The sequence below is a fragment of the Erinaceus europaeus genome, chromosome 15, assembly GCF_950295315.1.
Source record: "Erinaceus europaeus chromosome 15, mEriEur2.1, whole genome shotgun sequence".
Lineage (NCBI taxonomy): Eukaryota > Metazoa > Chordata > Mammalia > Eulipotyphla > Erinaceidae > Erinaceus > Erinaceus europaeus.
This window is the reverse complement of record NC_080176.1, coordinates 76327227-76347669: the sequence shown is the minus strand read 5'-3', so window position 1 is coordinate 76347669 and position 20443 is coordinate 76327227. Positions and strand designations below refer to the sequence as shown.

General features: G+C 43.4%; 1 protein-coding gene across 2 annotated transcripts in view; it reads right to left on the bottom strand.

Annotated features, from left to right (window-relative positions):
• Window positions 1-17543, bottom strand: part of CDH20 (cadherin 20) — a 245403-nt gene extending 227860 nt beyond the window's left edge. The window contains exon 1 of one of the 2 annotated variants that reach the window (XM_060173965.1): window positions 16523-17543. The gene's annotated coding sequence lies outside the window, so the exon portion shown is untranslated. The remainder of the gene's footprint in view (window positions 1-16522) is intronic. The other variant, XM_060173964.1, reaches the window with a different exon arrangement.
• Window positions 17544-20443: the final 2900 nt, after the last annotated feature.

Genomic DNA, 20443 nt, shown 5'->3' with positions numbered 1-20443 from the left:
GCCAGTTACAGTGTGAGATCAATCAAATATCTGCTTTTGATAATTTACTTTTATCACATGCATGTGGCAATTTAGGCATTTGTATAATCACATTGGTCTAATTTGGGCTGTTTCTGCTTTTGTTTTTTTCAGTCATAGTTTGGAGAAATACGGCTTGACTAAATACATTCTCATTCTCACTGCAGAGCCTCTAGGTGCTGAGTCTGGAGATCCCAGTGGAACAATTATCGTCTTTGTGCTGTGTAGGAGTGCATCTTTAAAAAGCATATGCTAACAGCAGTGAAAAGGGCACACTCCCTTGCACAGCAAACACAGAATGGAGCTATTGCAGAATCTGTTGGAAACAGTCATTAAGAACTCAGATTCCTTTGAAATTAGCCTACTTTCAGGACGGCTCCTATTCATGCATCTCAACCCGGGAAGACATATTAGAGAAGCAGTGTGCAGTAGGTTCAGCTTGTAAAGGAGTGCTAAAGCTTCCAAGGTAGTTAATGGATTTCTCTAGTTTTCCCTGGGGAAGTACCAGTCTCTAGGGTCTAAATCCACCCATTCACTTTGGGTGTGGATTGGATTTGCTAGAAAGAGGCAGACGGTAAGAGTCAAACAGAGAGTTTTTCAGCTGGTAGCACACAGAGAACAGATTTGCCAGAATGCCACCTGATGCCTAGAATTCAGAGGTGGAGAGGATGGTTAGTTGTTCTGGTAACTCCTCCGTTTTTCATGACTATCCAAGATGATACATTTCAGCCCCACAGACTTAAACCTTTAAATCAAAGCCCACATGTAGTTTAAAAATAAGTTTACCTTCCTCAGCATGCAAAAAAAAAAAAAAAGATATACGTAGAATTGGAAGAGTAAACATTAATATAATAATTATAAGGAATTTTTAAAATAATTGAAGACTTTATTTATTAATTAGTGAGAAAGATAGGAGGAGAGAAAGAAAGCACCAGACATCACTCTGGTGGTACATACGCTGCTGAGTATTTAACTCAGGACCTCATGCTTGAGAGTTCAGTGTTTTATCCACTGTGCCATGTCCCAGACCACTAAGGATTTTTTTAAACTGAAAACTTTTCTTTTTCCACACATTTCTGTTTCACTGCTTCCTTACAATACCCCTCCTAATGTTTCTTTTTTCATCACTTTGCTCTAGTTGTGTTTCTGCCCCTCATCTATCTCCTTTTGAGTCTCTCCTTTCTTGAAATGGCAGTGACACACCTAGTAATGTTCATTTAGCTGTGGCTTCTATAGATCTGACAAGGAACTAATAGTGTTGTGAACCCAGAACCTTCCCAATATTGATCTGGCATAGCAGAATGGATCGGGGATGCTGTAAAGAGCCAGGACGTTGGCATTGATGTACCCTCAACATTCAGAATGCTAACAAAGGGGGCACACCTGGGCTTAGCTTTGAAGAAGTCTGCATATCTGAGACAACTACCACTAGTGGTGAAGACAGTACCCAAGTGCAACTAAGTGTGGAAGAAACATCAGTTTCTTCTTTTTTTTTTTTCTTCAGCACCAGGGAATGAACCCAGGAACTCAAATATTTACAATACCACCAATGAGTAGACTACTTGGGGACAGAAATGGGAGAGAAACCAAAGCACTGCTCTGCCATCCATGGAGCTCTCTGGTGCTGTCCCTGTATGGCACCCAGAACAAGCTCAGAGCTTTATTCATGGTGTTACTTTACCAGGTGAGCTATTTCCTGGCCCCAAGGACATCAGAGTCTAAAGAGTGCAGTGGAGGGGCCAAGTGGTGGCACACATGGTTAACCAACACATATCATAGTGTGCAAGGACCTGGGTTCAAGCCTATGATGCTCACTTGCAGAAGGGAAGCTTCATTGAGTGGTGAAGCAGTGCTGCAGGTCTCTCTCTATCCCCCTCATACTCCCCCTCTCTAACCCCCCATCATTCTCAACTTCTCTATCTATCCAAGGTAAATTAAATATATATATTATATTTATATTTTTACTGTTTGTAAATACACACACACATATATATACACACAATGCAGCAGAAAAACTGATGGTTAATTGTTTGATGTCTCAGTTACTAAGAGAAATTTGAAGCTCATAATAGCTTTTAAGAAATGAAATGCCATGAACAGAGATATGGCAGAAGCAGCTCATAAAATTGGGAAAGTAAGGGCAGTGATTTGGGGGGGGGGACTGGAAGATTCTACTTTCATGTTAAAATATTTGTTGAGAGTTTAAGTTCTCTGCTAGACCAAAGAGATCCAGTCTGAAACCAGTTATCATGGAGAACAGTGGTTGGCAGATGGCTCTGAAAACATGAACGGACACATGTGAAACCAGTCTGCAAAGGCAGGACTCTGTGCACCCAGGAGGCATCCTTACTGCCCTAGTCAGCAACTAATGAAACTATATTTGGCTTCTTTAATTGCCTAGAACACTGGAGGGAGGACCAGTGCTAATAATTGGCCAAAAATACATCACAAGCTTTATGAAACCATTCACAATATGATCATCTGAAGAGGAAGAAGAAAGTGATCTGTGAATTTCTCAGAGCTTCCAAAGTGCCACACAGGGAGCCTCCCTTCCTACGTGGTACTGAGAAAACTCTAGATTTTCCTGGAGGGAGGCCGTGTGAGGAGAGGATGACAGTGAGAGGAGACAGGATGTAATATGGGCAGCTCCAAGCAAAGTCATTATCTCAAGTTTATTGACAGCATCTTGTCCCCTAAATTATAGCTTTGTGGACAGCCATTCATTTTGCATGCACAGAACCCTTTTGAAACAATTCATATTCTCCCATCCAAGTACTAAGGCCCGACCCTGCTTAGCTTCTGAGATCAGACGAAATCAGGCATGTTCCAGGTGGTATGGCCGTAGACAAAACAAGTCATATTCTTTTTTAAAATTTAATTTAATTTATTTACTTTCCCTTTTGTTTCCCTTGTTGTTTTTTATTGTTGTCGTAGTTATTGTTGTTGTTATTGATGTCGTCATTGTTGGATAGGATAGAGAGAAATGGAGAGAGGAGGGGAAGACAGAGAGGGGGAGAGAAAGACAGACACCTGCAGACCTGCTTCACCTCCTGTGAAGCGACTCCCCTGCAGGTGGGGAGCCGGGGACTCGAACCAGGATCCTTACACTAGTCCTTGTGCTTTGCCACCTGCGCTTAACCCGCTGCGCTACCACCCGACTCCCAACAATTCATATTCTAAGGTGCTTTGGAACCAGAGAAATACCTAAGAGAGATGACATTTTGTTTGTCTGTATTTGTACTGTGGCTTTGATAGTGGTAAACAGTCAGACCATTTCATAGGCCTAGAGTTCTGCCTTGGCAAAAACTTCCTGGGTTAACCTTCTCAGCCCCTCCCACCCTTTGCTTTCCAGTCAATACATTTACAAAATCACAGGAGCAAGAAGACTGGCTATGAACCATTAAGTTACTTGTAGTACTGGCAAAAAAGCAACCCTTGTAACTGCCTTGGTGGGTGCTGCTACCAGCACCCAGGACAAATAGGGAGGAACTGAGCTAAGAGAGGAGGGGGAAAAAAAGAAGTCTCCAAGTTGGGGTATAAAAGATAAGACTTCCTCATCTTTTATTTTTATTTACTTTTTAATTCCTAAAAATTTTATTGTGACTAGGGTTATCCTGGGGCTCAGTGCCTGCATAAGGAACCAGTTCTGGTGACCAATTCTTCCTCTCTCCTCCTTCTGCTTAATAGAAGAGAAATTGAGAGGGGTGGGGGAGGTAGAGAAGGAGGGATAAATAGAGACAGGTACAGCACTGTGGCACTGACCATGAAACTGATTTGCCCCTGCAGGTGGTGACGGGCTTAAACCTTGGTCCTCTTTGCTCATAGTAATGTGTGTGCTCAACTGGGTGCTCCACTCCTTCCTCCCTTCCTTCCTTCCTTCCTTCCTTCCTTCCTTCCTTCCTTCCTTCCTTTTTCTTTTCTTTTTACCAGAGCACTGTTCAGCTCTGGTTTATGGTGGTATGAGAAAATGAGCCTGGGACTGTGGATCCTCAGAGGTGACAGTCTATTTGCATAACCATTATGCTATCTCCCCTGTGCGCCCTTCCCTTATCTTTAAAAAGCTGAATTACTAGATCCCAGAAGCTAACCCGTATTCTAGCGTGAGGTCTAAAACACTTTTCTTGTCAACTATAAATGATTTTGGATCCTTTACATTTGCGCATAATACTAACCTTGCTGTTCTCTTAATGAGTGTAGCTAATGATCACTGAGTTAATCAGTTAATCAGTTAATCTCATATCTACCTAGATTTCCCTTTTTATTTTCATGAAGCCTCAAAGAGAAATGTGCATGTCAAACTTGCATTTTATTTTAGTATTTTTGTGTTCCTTGAGAAATTTTACTTACTCATAAATAAAGAATACTTGTCAGAAGCTATGATTTTCAGTTTTTTAAAAAACAATTTTTTCTGGGCTCCTTCCATAAATTGTTTATTGTTCAATATGGCTATGACTTTTCAATGCAGTTACTTATTTTTGATGCCTTCAATTTGGCTTAAATATTTCTTTTATTGAGAGCCAAATGTATGAAAGTTTTTCTTTTATCTTATGGATGCAAGAGTTATCCATGGTATCTTCTGAAGGACATTCTGTAGAGCATGAATGGGAGCAGGGAGAGGTCATAGCACTCCTTACTTAAAAGGCAACACAGCAGAGTGAAAAGAATTAGGTAATGTTTCTCCTCTAACCTTATGATAAGTAAGGCTGTGCCTTGGTGGCCATTCTTTTTCTCTACCTTTCACCAGTTCCTGCCCTTGTTACTCTGATGACACAGTCAATGATTTCTTTTTTTTTTCCTTTTTGTTGCCCTTGTTGTTTTATCATTATTGTGAATATTATTATTGTTGTTGTTGTTGCTGTCGTTTGGATAGGACAGAGAGAAATCGAGAGAGGAGGGGAAGATAGGGGGAGGGAAGGATAGACACCTGCAGATCTGCTTCACTGCCTGTGAAGTGACTCCCCTGCAGGTGGGGAGCCGGGGACTCCAACCAGGATCCTTGTGTTTGTTCTTGCGCTTCACGCCACTGCCCGACCCCCAGTCAATGATTTCTGAAGGTGCCAAGTCTTAGGATAACTTCTCAGAAATATGATTGAGGGTAGACAGTGATGCTACAAAGCCTTGGACACAGGTTGTTTGAAGGAGCTTAGAAGTCCAGGGCCAAGGCACTGGTAGCAACACTTGCTGGCACAACACTCACCAGATGTTTATTTCCAGGTCCTTGGATCAGTTAGTTCCTGAGTTAATTCAGTCTGATGGTCTCAAGTAATCTCTGAGAGCCTACATTGTGGGAAGCCTGCTTTCACGGCTTCACAGTCCATCTACCCCTCATACTTCTAGTTCTGGAGAGGTTTCCCATGACTCATGTTCATTTAGACTTCTTGTTTATTGATTTATAATATTTCCCACTATGAAATATATAAGAACATATAAAAAATCTTCCCTCCTCTGAATAATCTAAAAAAAAAACAACCCTGTGTTATTGGGGGTGGGGAGGGTGTCTGTGGGTCTGTGAATCGACATTAGTGTTCAAATCTCCACTCCACAGTCATATTAACGTCTTTCAAGTCACCATTTGACATGCATAATGATACTCAAATCAATAAATACTATAGGAAGAGGCTCAGCAAGGCAATTGTTTCATTCATTAATTTATTTTTTACAGAAGTGTCAGGATCTAACCTAGAATGAGCATATTCTTTCCCACTGAGTCACCACTTGACCAGATGTTATTTATTTTACATTTTTATGTGTGTGTGTGGGGGTTGCCTCACCACTTATGGGGTTCTACCTGTCTCCGTCCTTGGTGCTAGTTATTAAGCCCAGGATTCATCCATGGAATAAAGCATGTACTCTACTGTTGGTCTTCCTCCCCAGCTCTTGGGGAAGTTATTTTACTTTTAAACTGTTACTTATTTCTATGATGGGGGAGAAAATGAAATCACTGATGAGTTGTGATATGTGATGATGTCAAGGATGGAACCAGGGACCTCAGACATGTGAATTCTGTGTTTGAATGCTGATCTGCCTGCCCAGCCCATGTCTACCCAGGTCCCTGTACAGTCCCATCAGATATATGCCTGGGAAGGCTGTGAACATAACAGCAAAGAACTCTTCCATCAATAGCAGATGAGCCCTTCACTGATAGATGATCAACAGGCTTCCCTGTGGCTGTGAAATCCACAGGACGCAGGAAAGCCTCCTGTCTTCTGTCAAAACATATACGCAGCGGAGTCACAGGATAAGTGACTTGGGTTATTACTACAACTGCCTCAATGTATTGCAAGAATGATTAACAAAGCCATCAACCTCAGTATGCGCTGAAATGCACAGAAGCACCAGGGCAGAAATAGTTTAGAAGTAAATGCTGACCTGCTGAAGGTCTTTTGCTGATCATTGTCGAGAGTGGTGGCACAAAGCAGTATAGCCTAAGGACAGGAAGTTCCTCAGTATCATTTGCAAAATTGAGGATATGTTCAAATAAATCAGAGTTACAGAGAGGCTGAAGCCCGTGCTCTTTGGCAGAATGGCCTAGAACTTTTCAGTCTTTTTGGCACTGATATAATAAAGGGAGAGAAACTAGTTTTATAGATCAGTTTTGTTTTATGAACTATCCAACAAGTTAATCATATAGCAGAGAATAATCCAGCAAGATAATTATGATCAGAAAAGAGAACAATCACTAATGATCTAATTAGCTAGAACTATTTGACCATTAGAATTTCCTGGATTTGTGGAAATGAAGGTTATCAATTTTATTTCCACACTAGTACTTTCAGCCTAGAGGCCTGGTTTCTAATTCTCTAATTTATAGAATAATTTACATGATTTCAGAGTACGGTCTGAAATGCCATTACTGACCATTCTTCTATAGACATGTAAAACAAATCCTGTTTTGTTCATTTACTTATAGTCAACTCGAAGCAATCTATGCCTTTTGAAGGGAGCAACACCATGGGTAATAGAAAACAGCAAATAAGTTTTAAAATGATGTATTTTAGCCTTTGGAAGACATTTTAGGCATTTGCATTTAAATAGCCATATGTCTCCAACACTAGAAATTGCCAATATTTCAAATAAAATAGTGCTTCCTTAGTAAAAGGATGAGGTGGTATACTGTAAGTTGTTATAAAATAAATTTTGAAACTTTGGACTAACACAAGTTCAAACAGTGAGACTGGAATTACGATCTAGGAACCATAGTTTTCTGAGAACCACTCTGCCTGTCCATCCCACCATTCCCAGTGCCACTTTTTTTCCTTTCAGTTTGGCGAGGGACGGGGGTGGTGCTGCTGAAGAAGAGACATCTGCAACATGGTTCTGCTGCTTCTGTGGCTCCCCCAGCAGGCTGGGGACTGAGGGCTGGAGCCCAGGTCCACAAACATTGTAACCTGTGGGCCAGTCTGACACCCCTTCTCTCTGATCTTAAGCCACAGCATGTAGGTGATACGTCTACTTTACATGTTGGTTTAGAACTTTAGCACAGAAAACATCTTAAGCACAAGAACTGCTCATTCTGTATCTGTTATTATACTTACTGAGGATTAACAATCTTTCAAGTCAAAAACATGCATGTTTGCCTTTCTGAATTACTTCCAAATGAAATTCTTTTAGCCATTTTTCTAACTAAATTTCTAAGTGAAATTATTTCTGTTGTTTTAAAAAGTATATAATTAGCTCATTGATTATGTATCGAATGTACAAACTCATCCCATATTAGGAGTTGATAAGGTTCAAGGACATTAACTTTATAAAATGAAATAAAAGTTACAGAATAGTATATAAAGTATACACTACTCATCTTAGAAAAAATAATAGTATAGGATACTTTAACCACAGATTTTAATAAAAATCTTCTAAAATGGTTATGCTGAGGTACACACTTAGTATCAGTTACTATTTTTTAAAGATTTGTTCATTTACTAATGAGGATGAGAGAGGGGCCAAGAGAGAACCAGGGCATCACTCTGGCCATACTCACAATTGAACAAGGGACCTCATGCTTGAAAGTTCAAAGCTTTATCTACTGCACCATCTCCCACAGCCACAAGGACCTGAGTTTCAGTTACTCTTTAATAAGCCATATTTTAACTGATTGGTCAAATGGGAAACCAAAGATTGGTTCCATTCAAAGATATCAGCTAGAGAACAAGAAAACTACAGTACACATTTTTCCCAAGCTGTTTCAACAAGAACCCTAACTCTAATCCTAGTAAAGCAACTCTCTCTGGGATTAGGGGGTAATTAAATCTTCTTGCTATTCCTATCTCAGTTTTCTCTTGACCATTGGCTTCCAATTATGCCAACATAGGAAACACTAGTGCCGTGCTGTCTTATTCATTAAACTAAGGTCAGACCTAAAAGCAAAAAAAAAAAAAAAAAAAAGCAGACTGATGATTTACTTGTAGACATTTGAGTTCCTTCTGAACACCTATTTTCTCTGTCTAAGGGTTTATTTTTATTACTGTGTTACCTAATCATTGCTGGAGCTTCAACATTCTGAGCTGACTTTTTCAAAAGAAAGAAAAAGCTAGAGGTAGAAAGGGAAAGATAGCGCAGCACCTAAGACATTTTTGCCAGTGTAGTGGGGACCAGACTTGAACCTGAGTCCCATGTATGGCAAAGAAGGTTGTCACTGGGGTTTTACTGCTGTGGACTGACTTTTTCAGATAGAAACAGAGAGACAGGCAGAGAGATCGAGAGAGAGCGAGAGAGAGAGAGACCAAGACCAAAGCACTGGGACAGGTCAGTGATACACCTAGTAGAGCACACATGTTATCATGAACTAGGTCCTGTGCACTAGGTCCTGTGTTCAAGCCCCAGATTTCCACCTGCAGGGGGAAAGCTTCACAGTGGAGTAGTGCAGCAGGTGTGTCTCTTTCTCCCTTTTCCTCTTTGTCTTTTTTTTAATTATTTTTTAAATTATCTTTATTTATTTATTGGATAGAGACAGCCAGAAATACAGAGGGAAGGGGGAAATGGTGAGGGAGAGAGACAGAGAGACACCTGCAGCACTGCTTCACCACTTGCAAAGCTTTCCCCCTGCAGGTGGGGGCTGGGGACTTGAACCTGGGTCCTTGTGCATTGTAATGTGTGTGCTCAATCAGGTGCACCGCCACCTGGCCCCTCCTCTTCCTCTTCTATTTCTGTTTCTATTAGAAAAGGAGAAAAAGTTTGCCAGTCTCTTGCCCTTATTCAGCTTTTGCAGTCCTTACTTTGTCTGACAAGGTTAGCTTTGGAGTGCTCGAGGGAAGTGTAATAGGAAGTAGGTGAAGAGAGTATCCAGGTCTAAGTAGAAACTATTTCATTAGGTACTTTATGGTGTCTTTTTAGGTCTTTCTACTTGCTTGCTACATTTATTGACTCACTGCAAACTATCATGCACTTTTGCTTTAAGGTATGTATTTCCCCCTAACTTATGGATACATGTATATATGCCCTATCTTGGCATACTCTAATAATGACTCTTTAGACACTGCCAGGCCACTGCATCACCTAGTCAGGGAGTCCTGGGGTTCCCACACAGATATGATCCTTGACCTCAAATAGATCCCTCTCTCCACTGTCATTGGCTGTCTCCATCAGGAACAACATAATGGGACCTTTTGTGGGCCTCTATAGGAACTTGCCCTCAATGTGGATCAACAATGGTAGGGACTGTTTCAGCAGGGAAGCAATTACAGAAGCTAGACCTTCCACCTTCTGCACCCCATAATGATCCTGTGTCCACATCCCAGAGGAATAAAGAATAAAAAGGATATCAAGGGAGAGGATAGGATATAGAGTTCTGGTGGTGGGAATTGTACCCCTCTTATCCTATGGTCTTGTCAGTGTTTCCACTTTATAAATAAAAATTATTTAGAAAAGGAAGAAGGAGGAGGAAGAGGAGGGGAGGAGAAGGAGGAGGGGAGGAGGAGGACGAGAGGAAGAGGAAGAAGAGGAGGAGGATGAAGAGGAAGAAGAAGAGGAAGAAAGAAGAAGGAGGAGGAGGAGAAGGAGAAGAAGGAGAAGAAGAAGGAGAAAGAAAAAGAAGAAAGAAAGAATGGCCACTGGGAATGGTGGTATTGTGATGGGCACCTAACAGTTCCAGTAACAACAAAGAAACAAACAACACAACACCAATGTGCTCTTCAGGAATCGGGCTTGAACTTGGATGGCACACATGGGAAAGCATCTAACTATTTAAGTGAGCTATTTTGATGCTAGTCATATTCATTTCATTTTGTATAAGAGAGATTGGCCCCTCTCGCTCCAGGTGCTAGACATCAGACTTGTAGGTTCATAGATGGAAATTCTGTGTCCCAAGCACAAAACTATCTCCCAGACAGTAGGGCACCTGTTTTTCATCTCAGTGGACTGTTCCCCTAGTTCATTTTAGTCGGAAATCAGAGGTAGGAGCAGATAGTGGTAAGTATACTGGCCACAAGCAATTTTCAGTGTGAGGTGTCGACGGCTAGGTTTCTGTCCTGCCTGAACCCAGAATTGTCAATGCATGACTGTGCGTGACCATTCGGCCATCTGTCAGACAAACTTCTGTGACAACCAGATGAGGCCATTGCCATGGAAGGAAATTATTATTTTATTAATTGTCCTGAAATTAGTTGGCACAGTGGAGAACATGCAGTCATTTAGTCATAATTGGTCTAACACTCAGACCTTCAAGGGTAGAATCTGTATGATGGCTTGTTGTGAATAATAACCATTTGGTGAAGTGTCATCTTGACTATGAAGAGATACTGTCCACTTTTAGCAACTTAGACATGCAGAAACAGATTCAATATCTATGTTAAAAGTGTAAAAAACGGGAAGTCTTTATAGTTTCTTACACTCCCATAATTCTTTCATGCCTACAATAGAATTTGCCAGTAATTATTATACTCATCACAGACATGCCTTGCTATATTAGTGACAACTTGGGTATTTCACTTAAAATATAGATTAATTTATCTTGGACATTTCATTAATTCAATTTTATTTTCTTTGTAAAAACCAAACCAGAAAGCACATATTGAGAATCCATAATGCCTAAGATTCCAGCTAGAATCTATAGAACTATAAAGAAATATCTTTTCTGTACATGATGCCTCCAAATGTGACTTTGGCGTTAGCCAGAATAAACTCTTTAATTATATTGTTGAACATTCTTACAAATTGCATAGATGCTTCCATGTTGGACAAAGCTGTGTGCATCTTTGACATTTGGCATTTGTGACAGGGCCAGTCCTTATTGCTTTGGAATAAGGAATGGGTGATATTGCTGTAACCTTTCTTTGCATATTAAGAAAATAACATTTATAGTTTCCCTTCTCTTACTCTGTTTTTTCTTTTTATTACCACCAGGATTATCACTGGGGCTCAGTGCCTATATGATAAACTTATCACTGCCTGCAGTCCTTCTCCCTCTCATCCCCCCCCCACTCACTCTCTCTTTACCTTTTAGATAGAGACAGTAATTGAGAAGGAAGTAGGGAATAGAGAGGGGTAAGTAAAGAAAGACACCTGCAGCACTGCTCCACCACTCCTGAAGCTTCTCCCCTGCAGATGGGAACCAGGAACCTGGGTCCTTAGGCATGGTAATGTGTGCATCTTACTGAGTATGTCACTGCTCAGCACTGCTTCCCTTACCCTTTTATTGTAGTTATTCACTGATGTATTTCCATATCAAATACTCTCTCTTTATGATTCCTTAAATTTAAAACAAATCGTATTGTACTTGACTGTTGCTCTGAGTTAATCCACATCTAATTGGGAATTTCCCTACCTAGACAGTACTGGTTAGCAGGAGATGGACACATTATTCTGGAAAACTGTTTACAAAACCATGAATGACAGTTAAACAAAAAGGCTAAATATCTCTTCAGTAAGGGTTGTTGCATAATTTAATATGACAATATGAGTTTTTTTTTGTGTGTTCAATTGCTATAGGTAGTCCATTTTTCAAAGCAGAGTTTTGTTTTCTAAAAGTTGGAATGTTCTGTAACTCTGTGTCTTTGAGCATTTCAGTAAGTGTTCTACCTTTGCATTCCTTCTTGATTTGTTATCTAAACTAAATATAGACAGTTTCATATCTCCTTTAGTTGCAGAAGTCACATCAAATAGAATCAAGGGGGGGGGGAGGCAAGGGTAGATAGCATAATAGTTATGCAAAGAGATTTTTAAAAATTTATTTTCCCTTTTGTTGCCCTTGTTGTTTTTTCATTATTGTTGTAGTTGTTATTGTTGTTGTTATTGATGTTGTCATTGTTTGATAGGACAGAGAGAAATGGAGAGAGGAGAGGAAGGCAGAAGGGGGAGATAAAGACAGACACCTGCAGACCTCCTTCATGGCTTGTGAAGTGACTCCCCTGCAGGTGGGGCTTGAACCGGGATCCTTTTGCCAGTCCTTGCGCTTTGCACCATGTGCGCTTAACCCACTGCGCTACCACCCGACTCCCGCAAAAAGATTTTTATACCCAAGGCTCCAGAGTTTCAGGTTCAATCCCCTGCACCAACATAAACCAGAGATGACCAGTGTTAAAAATAAATAAAATAAACAGCTATCAGGGAATCTGATGGTGGGAACTGTGTGGAGTTGTACCCCTCTTATCCTATGTGTGTATCCTTCTGTCTTTCTATCTGGAAAAGTCAGCCTAGAGTGGTAAAGCTCCAGTAATTACAATAAATAATAATAATAAAGAGAAGAGTTCATGGTGGTGTCATCTTTTATTTAATAACAGTAAGCCACAGTCTAGCACTTATAATAACTGTAGACATTCAGCTGTCTAAAACCACCTCTATCACTTAAAATATGCTTTCTTGTGGCTCTAAATTAATAGGGAAATACAGAGAATAAATACTGTTTCTCTAATTAATGGGAAAGATTAACCACTAGGCAACTTGCCTCACAACAGAAAACATCTATCATCACTGGAATACGTGCTTTCTAAAGTGGAGATACACTGACTGGAGAAAGTCAAGAACCGGATGCCATTTGAATGCGTTTAGCTGGTGCTGGTACTAAGGGTTGCACCTGACAAGTTAACATGGGAATTATCCAGTACCTTCCTTCATTCCCACTAGAATAGCTCAAGTTGTTTTTAGAAGTTGAGAAATTTTATCCATTTCCAGAGTAGCACTTGGAGGGACTGGGGGATGGTAATAATGGGCCTGAGCTGTCCAGAGCTACCAGAAAACCTGAATGTACTATGTTTTGTTTTTAACTAACCAGGATTTTCCAAAGTCCCATCAACCTGAAACAAGCAACAATAACAGATAAAAAGTGATGTGTTACTTTTCTGCTTCTCCTGGTCCTTATTTTTGCTGCTCAGCACTACCAATTATAACACCATCCGATGAGGACCAGAATGAACAATCAACTCTCTAATTATTCTAGTCACACCAACCCACAATGAAATCTTTATTCCATGTTTACAGCAATCTCTGGCAGAGGCTGTCTTGCTGTTTCTAAACTAAGAAGAACCGCCCTTTGGCTCTTCTCGGCATCAGCTGCCTTGGTTTCAGTCTTGGATGCCAATAGTCAGACTTCTTTTTCTTCCAAAGTGGACATTTTTGTTTTTAGAGTGAAAAGACCTATTCTCACCACCCCCCCATATATTGTGGCTGATTTATGTTCTCGCCTCTGCAGCTCTTCCTTCCGTATCTCTTTACATTTTTCCTCTCCCCCTAGAGCACCACCAGGCAAAACTCCAGTTTAAGTCCAGAACTGTATAAAAAATGCTTAACCAAACAGTGCTTGCCACTATGAGGGAAAGAAAAAAAAAATACAACTACTGGTTTATGGGGAGAGAGAAGTCAAGGAAATACGCCCCGCCCCTAGCTCTTCCAAACTGCTAATTTTCAAGCTCCAAAGCTATTCAATAACCCCTCCACCAGGGGAAAACATACCCACTTTTCAGTGGCTGTCGTGATTACTTCCATTTGTCAACAGCTGCATGTCTTTGAGAAGCCCCAGAACTTGGGGCATATTTACAAGTTTATTAGGGGGCTGTGAGAGACGGTCTGAAACTCTGAAATGGCAATGGGAAGAAGCCACTGTCTGTTCAGACAGGGACAGAGAAGTTAACCCTGATCCACTCATAAGAAAAAGGTGACAGATACCAAAGAGGAAGGAAAAACACCTTGGTCCATGGGATGGAATCCTCTTACTGAATCAAAGAACAGATGACAGCAAAAGCTGGGCCCCTTGCCCTACACCCACTCAACTGTTTTTTTTTTCCACCCCAAGAACATTTCCTGGCTCTGCCAGGATGATGGCATCTTTTTCCCCCTCTTCCAGTCTCTAAAAACTCTCTGTGAAGGTTCCCGTAACAACCCTCATGCCTGGCCCCTCAGCCCCCAACACTGACTACATTCACATCACCCTTCCTATGAGAACTAGGTCATAGGATTTTACAGGGGAGCAAGGTAGAGGGGGCACTGCAGTAGTATAAACACTGATTAGATCCCGGGGGGGAAGAGGGGCTCTCCCCAAATGAAAGATGGTTTTCTTTTTCTCAGAGTTTGCATGAGAATGTCAAGAATGCTGTCATTTTTATGTTTGCGTTTTCCTTTCCCATTTTAATTTTACACTGCCACATGGCACCCATGCTAAAAATGTTTCTCCTTAACCTGCGGCAGAGCAAACTTTTCACAAAAATGTGTAAATTCTGTAGTTTATAGACTGTCCTTTCCCAGGATCCTGCAAAGCCCCCCCCCCCCTCTCTCTCTCTCTCTCTCTCTGTGTGTGTGTGAAATTCGATCATCTCTCGACAACTGTCCTATTAGAAAGGCATGGCTACTCCCGCCTTGGCAAGTAGGAGAATTAGACACGCTGGAGAGGAAAGGTCACAGGCAAAGTCAGTGGCAACAGCCTGAGCAGCCTCTGAGCTTGGTTCCAATCTCTCATAGTCCTGATTTGCTCTTCAAGTGTCCCTCTGTGTGTGTATTCTCGCCTTTGGGCCTTTGGAGCCCCTCCCCGCCCCCGTGGCAGGAAAGGATGAATTCAGCCAGGAGGTTTGACCTCATCTCTTGTACTCTGACACCATTCTCCTCCACACTCTGGGCCAGTTTCCTGCATCATCAGCTGGCCAAGTCTGAGCTTTGGAAGAGCTCTGACCAGGGGCCAAGCCAACTGCAGGTGCCCTTGAAGCTGCCTCGGTGCTGGGTGCTGAGACCCACAGCCTGTCCCTGACAAGGCCAGTGTCTTGCTTCATGTGTGTGGGGGGATGGAGGAGGGTAAGAAAAAACAAAAACAAACAAAGCCCAGAATATACCAGAGTGTGAAGGGGAAACTGGGTCCAGCACACAGTTCAAGACTGCTGGCTAGTCCTGGGTTCCTGAGACAGATGAGGCGTGGGGAGGCAAGGGCACAGAAATGTAATCTTCATCTGCAAACACCATGGAACTTCTGAGTCCTGGGTGCTTTTGTTGTTTTTGGCTAAATCCAGTTCCTTAGCAGGTTCCCTGTCACCACCCCACTCTGAGGGGCAAATCTCTTTGTGGAGAGATACTGGAGACCACAGGGAATCAGGGGACAATTTCTATAGGGGAGGCAGGCTCCAGTTTCCAGAAAACCCATAAGAAACCGACAGTGAGCCCTTCCTGGAGCTAATGCCAGTAACAACCGCCTGAATGCTAGTAACCTTAAAGCAGGACAATGCATAGAAACTCCCAGGCTACCAGGCAGCTACCCCCACCCCGCTCATGCCAGTCTTTACACTTTGCCAGGACTGAGCAGGGAAACAGTTCCTGGTGTTGCCTCCGTGCTGCCCTCCAAGCTTCAGCCCCCATTCCTGCTCGTTGTCACCCACTTCACACCCTCTGGCTCCTGCCAGGTGGACCACCAGGCCCCTGTCTTCCCGAAGTGCACCCCAGGGGCGGGTCCGCGACACATCTGCAACTTTCACCCCCTCAGAACTCATCGCTGCCCCCTCACAGCCCCCCACCCCCGTCCACCTGCTGCAGCTCCAAGACCAGAGCCCAACAGCCCGCGCAGCTCCGAGCTCTCCCGGGGGTGTGGGGCCAGGAGGCAGGAAATCCGGGGTGGGGGGTGGGGAGCGGCGTCCGGCAGGTGGCAGGGATCCCAGTGTCCTCCCGCGGCACAGCCCGGCTGGGTGCGCGGGTCCGGCAGCCCCTCGGGCGAGACGGCGTCTCGGGCGCCCTTTCCCGAGAGCCGGTTCCCCTCAGCAGCCAGAGGGAGGCGCCGCAGCCCGCGGGGCAAGCGCTCTGGGGTCTCCCGCACCCCCAAACCCCAGCCTGGCTCCCGCCCCCCCCGCCGGCCAGTCATGTCCTACTCCTGCCCCGACCCGGGGAGCATCTTCTAGCCCCCCCTCCCTAACCCCCAAAGTCCCAGGAAGTCCAACTCGGCTCGGCCCGCAGGCTCGCCGCTGCGGGGGCACTTGCGGGGAGACCGCGGCGCCCCCACCCCCGGCCGTGCGCAGCGCTCGGGGGACCCCGAGATCGGGCTCCGGGCCCCGCACCCCGCGACCCTCGACACAGACCCTCGGGGCTTCCCCAGCCTCCGCGTTACCTGGCTCGGCCGGCGACTCTCGGGGACGTTGGGTCCGCGCTCCTTGGCGTCCGGCTCACATCACGGCCGCCCGGCCCGAGGTCGGGGTCCCGCCGCCCCCGCCCCCCACCCCCCGACCCCCTACGTCCGAAGTGTCACAGCTTCCCGGCCTCCGGATCTCCTGCAAAGTCTCGGCGCGGCGGCGGAGTTGGGCGGCAGTGCCAGGCGCCGAGCCCGCAGATGCCCGGCGCGCCCTCCAGCACCGCCCGGGACCAGAGCGCGACGTGGTCACCGGCCCCCGAGCCCCGCGCCAGGTCCGCCTGCCGTGCCGGGCCCGAATGGCTGCTGCCCGCCAGAGCCGCACGTCCTCATCCCCTGCTCATGGATCTTCTGACACTGGCAGCGCGGCGAAGTCGATTGAATTAGCCAATTGGTGCCAGGAATGTGCGCTCCTTCCTCCCGAGGAACCGGCTGGAACCCCACCAGAGGAAAGCAATTAGCATCTGGTTGGCACCCTGTGGTTTAGACCAGCGAGGGGCAAAATGGGTTAATTCCTTAAACGCAGTTTAGATGCCGCATTTGCATGTTTAAACTCCTCCACTGGCCGAGAGAGTGAGGGAATACGGAGGGAGAGGGAGACTGAGAGAGAGAAGAAAGAACACACAAGAGTAGCTGTGCACGGGGTTGGACACTTTACATGAAACTCCCCTTGAAGTTGAAGCGTTTCTTTTCTTTTTTTTTTTTTTTTTGCATCCTGGATTCTCAAAGGGGCGCTTGAGAGAAACAGTACAAAGGCTAAACCACAGGGGGAAAGAAATGTACCAACAAGGGGCTTAACCTTGACCTTGGGCATCTGAGAGGGACTCTTCTTCCAGAGGAGGGTTCTAACACACCCAGTTTCAAAGCCATCCAGTTGGAGAAATCTCTCTTACTCAAGAGAGGCTGCATCTTTTTTGTTCTATTCAGTCCTTCCTTCAACTGACTATACGGGGCCCACCCACACCGAAGAGGACCATCTGCTTTACCTATTTATATATTCCTCTCACAGAAGCACCCAGAATACTGTTTGACCAACTCTCAACACCCCAACAGCCTAATCACACTGACACATAAACCCAACCATACCACATCAAGTTTTTTTTTTCCTTCTCTTTATATATTGGCAAAGAATTAATTAACAAAAACACCTACTCTAATAAGCACCAGAAGTCTGGCTTTCTCTTTACATTAGGCTGTGTAAGCTGCTGATGACCTGAAGCCTCTGGCATATTGGTTAGTCTGTCTTGGGTCAATGTTCATCTTTCTCTCTTTTTAAATATGTTTATTTATTTATTATTGGACAGAGACAGAGAAAACTTGAGAAGGGCGGAGGGGGTGAGTGAAGGGAAAAGATAAGAGAGATACTTGCAGTCCTGCTTCACCACTTGTGAAGCTTTTCTCCTGCAAGTGGGGACCAGGGGCTTGAACCTGGGTCCTTACGCATTGTAATGTGAGTGCCTAACCAGGTGCACCACCACCTGGCCCCCAGTGTTGATCTCTTAATATTGGTGGGGACCAGGGTACACTACAAACCTGTCTGAGCCTCACTCTCTTCAACTATGAGAATAGAGATACCATAGTACAGGTTCACTAGAACAGTTGGGAAAATTAAATTTAATGACTCCCACAATGCATGCTTGCCTGGCAAATTCTCCATAAATAGTAGCTGCTCCACTTTTGTGCATGTGGCTGTCCAGTTTTCCTGGCACCGTCATTTGTTGAAGGGACCTTTCTTTACCCCACTGAATGGCTTGGACCCCTTTGTCATATATTAGTGTGGGCTCATTTCTCGACTATCAGTTCTGTTCCATTGGTCCAAGTGTTTGCATTTTTTTTTTATTCTATTACCACACTGTTTTAATTACTATTGCTTTGTAGTATAAACTGCAGCTGGAGAGTATGGTATCTGCATTTGTGAAGCTGGATACCAGCTCTGAAGATCATAAACTTTCAGCCTCCAGTCTGCTACTGTCTTTGTTACTATGGAGAAGCCTGAGTAATACAGACAGACATTCAGTACTATTACTTATGGGTTTTCCATGATTGTTTAGTTACTTCCATCTCAACATATTGTCTAGTATACAGTATATAAGACCTTTTCACTTTTTTTTTTCTTGCCTCCAAGGTTATTGCTGGGGTTTGTGCCTACACTATGAATCCACTGCTCCTGGAGGCTATTTTTTCCCCTTTTTGTTGCCTTTGTTGCATATCATTGTTGTTATTGTTGTTGTTATTGATGTCATTGTTGTAAGATAGGACAGAGAGAAATGGAGAGAGGAGGGACGACAGAGAGGGGGAGAGAAAGATAGGCACCTGCAGACCTGCTTCACTGCCTGTGAAGCTACTCCCCTGCAGGTGGGGGAGCTGAGTGCTGGAACTAGGATCCTTACACTGGTCATTGTGCTTGGTGCCACATGTGCTTAACCTGCTGCGCTACCACCTGCCCCCTACATTTTCACTTTTTAATTTACAAAGCTCTGAGGCATATGATGAAGAGGGTGGGGACACTTTTATTTTGGGATGAAATAGCATCAAAATTAAATAGAATTTTATCTTTAAAGAACTCAAGTGTGGACTATAATGGACTGATGAAAGCAAGATTTACAGATATGAAATGAGAGAAGAAAGTTTAGTATTATAATTGTATGGGTGCAATGATCAGGTTAAATCTTCCAAGGCAACAGTTGAGTACCTATCAAATATAATGCATATTTCTCTTCTTTTTTACTTTCTTATTCTTTCATTTTTTGTTTCTTTTTTCTTTCATTTATTTATTTATTTATTTTTAAGATAGAGACAGAAGCAGCAAAATAGAGAGAGAGAGAGAGAGAGAGAGAGAGAGGAGGTGAAAAAGATCACAATGTGATGTGGGCTAGGCTTGAACTTGGGTTGCACACATGGGAAATCAGCTTACCGTGGTACATTTTTGTTTGAATATTTGAGGCTCATACTTAAATCACGTGAAGCATTTGAAGGTCTACCATGTTCCACCCTCTGAAAATTTAGGTAGTTTAAAAACCTTTGTGAAAGTTTATCCTGTTTTTTCCCTTACATACTAAATATATAAGATATTCCACATTACATCTCTGCCCTCCCATTATTCTGTTGGAAACTTCTGTAGTGGAGGAGATGGTTCCTTAGGATCTAGAGGAGACATTTCACAGGAAGTCTTCAGGTGTGAGCATCCTTGTTTCTATGAATGTATTAGCTTGATTCTGGGAATCATCAGCTGTTCTCAGAGCAAGGAATCCCCGTGTTCACAGTGTTGGTGGAGGAGAACTCCATGTGACTCAGGTGGGGACACTGGTACTGAGTGGACAATTAGGGGCAGGCCCTTTATCAGGACACTAAGTCCGCTGAGCCTTTGTAAAGTGGAATGATAACATCATATATCTGATGACTTTTTAACAATTGCTCTCTCATATGTTATCTTGTCTCCCCTTGGTAGCCCCATGAAGTCAGCATTGTTATTCATACTTAATTATTCAGGAATTTCAAGCTTCCAGAGATTCAGAGGCACTCAGAAATTCTCCTCAGAACAAACAGAGCAGGGACTTGAATCCAGTGATAAAGTCATCTTCTCACTTTGACATCTTCCTCTGTTTACCCTTCTTGCCCTTGTTCCCCCCCCCCAATAGAAGCGCAACCCCCTATTTTGCATTTTCCTGGGAACTCTAAGAAGCAAGAAGTCATGGGAACATAATGTATTATCTCTCTCACAAACCAAAAGCAAACTGAAGTCAGGAACCTTGTCTTAATCATTTTTGTATCTATGAATTTAGCTCAAATAGGAGATCTTTGAAAAGGCCACCAATATCAATTCTGCACACTTTTTGCATAACAATATTTTAAAAATATTTAATTTGTTATTGGATAGAGACAGAAAATTTGAGAAGGCAGGGG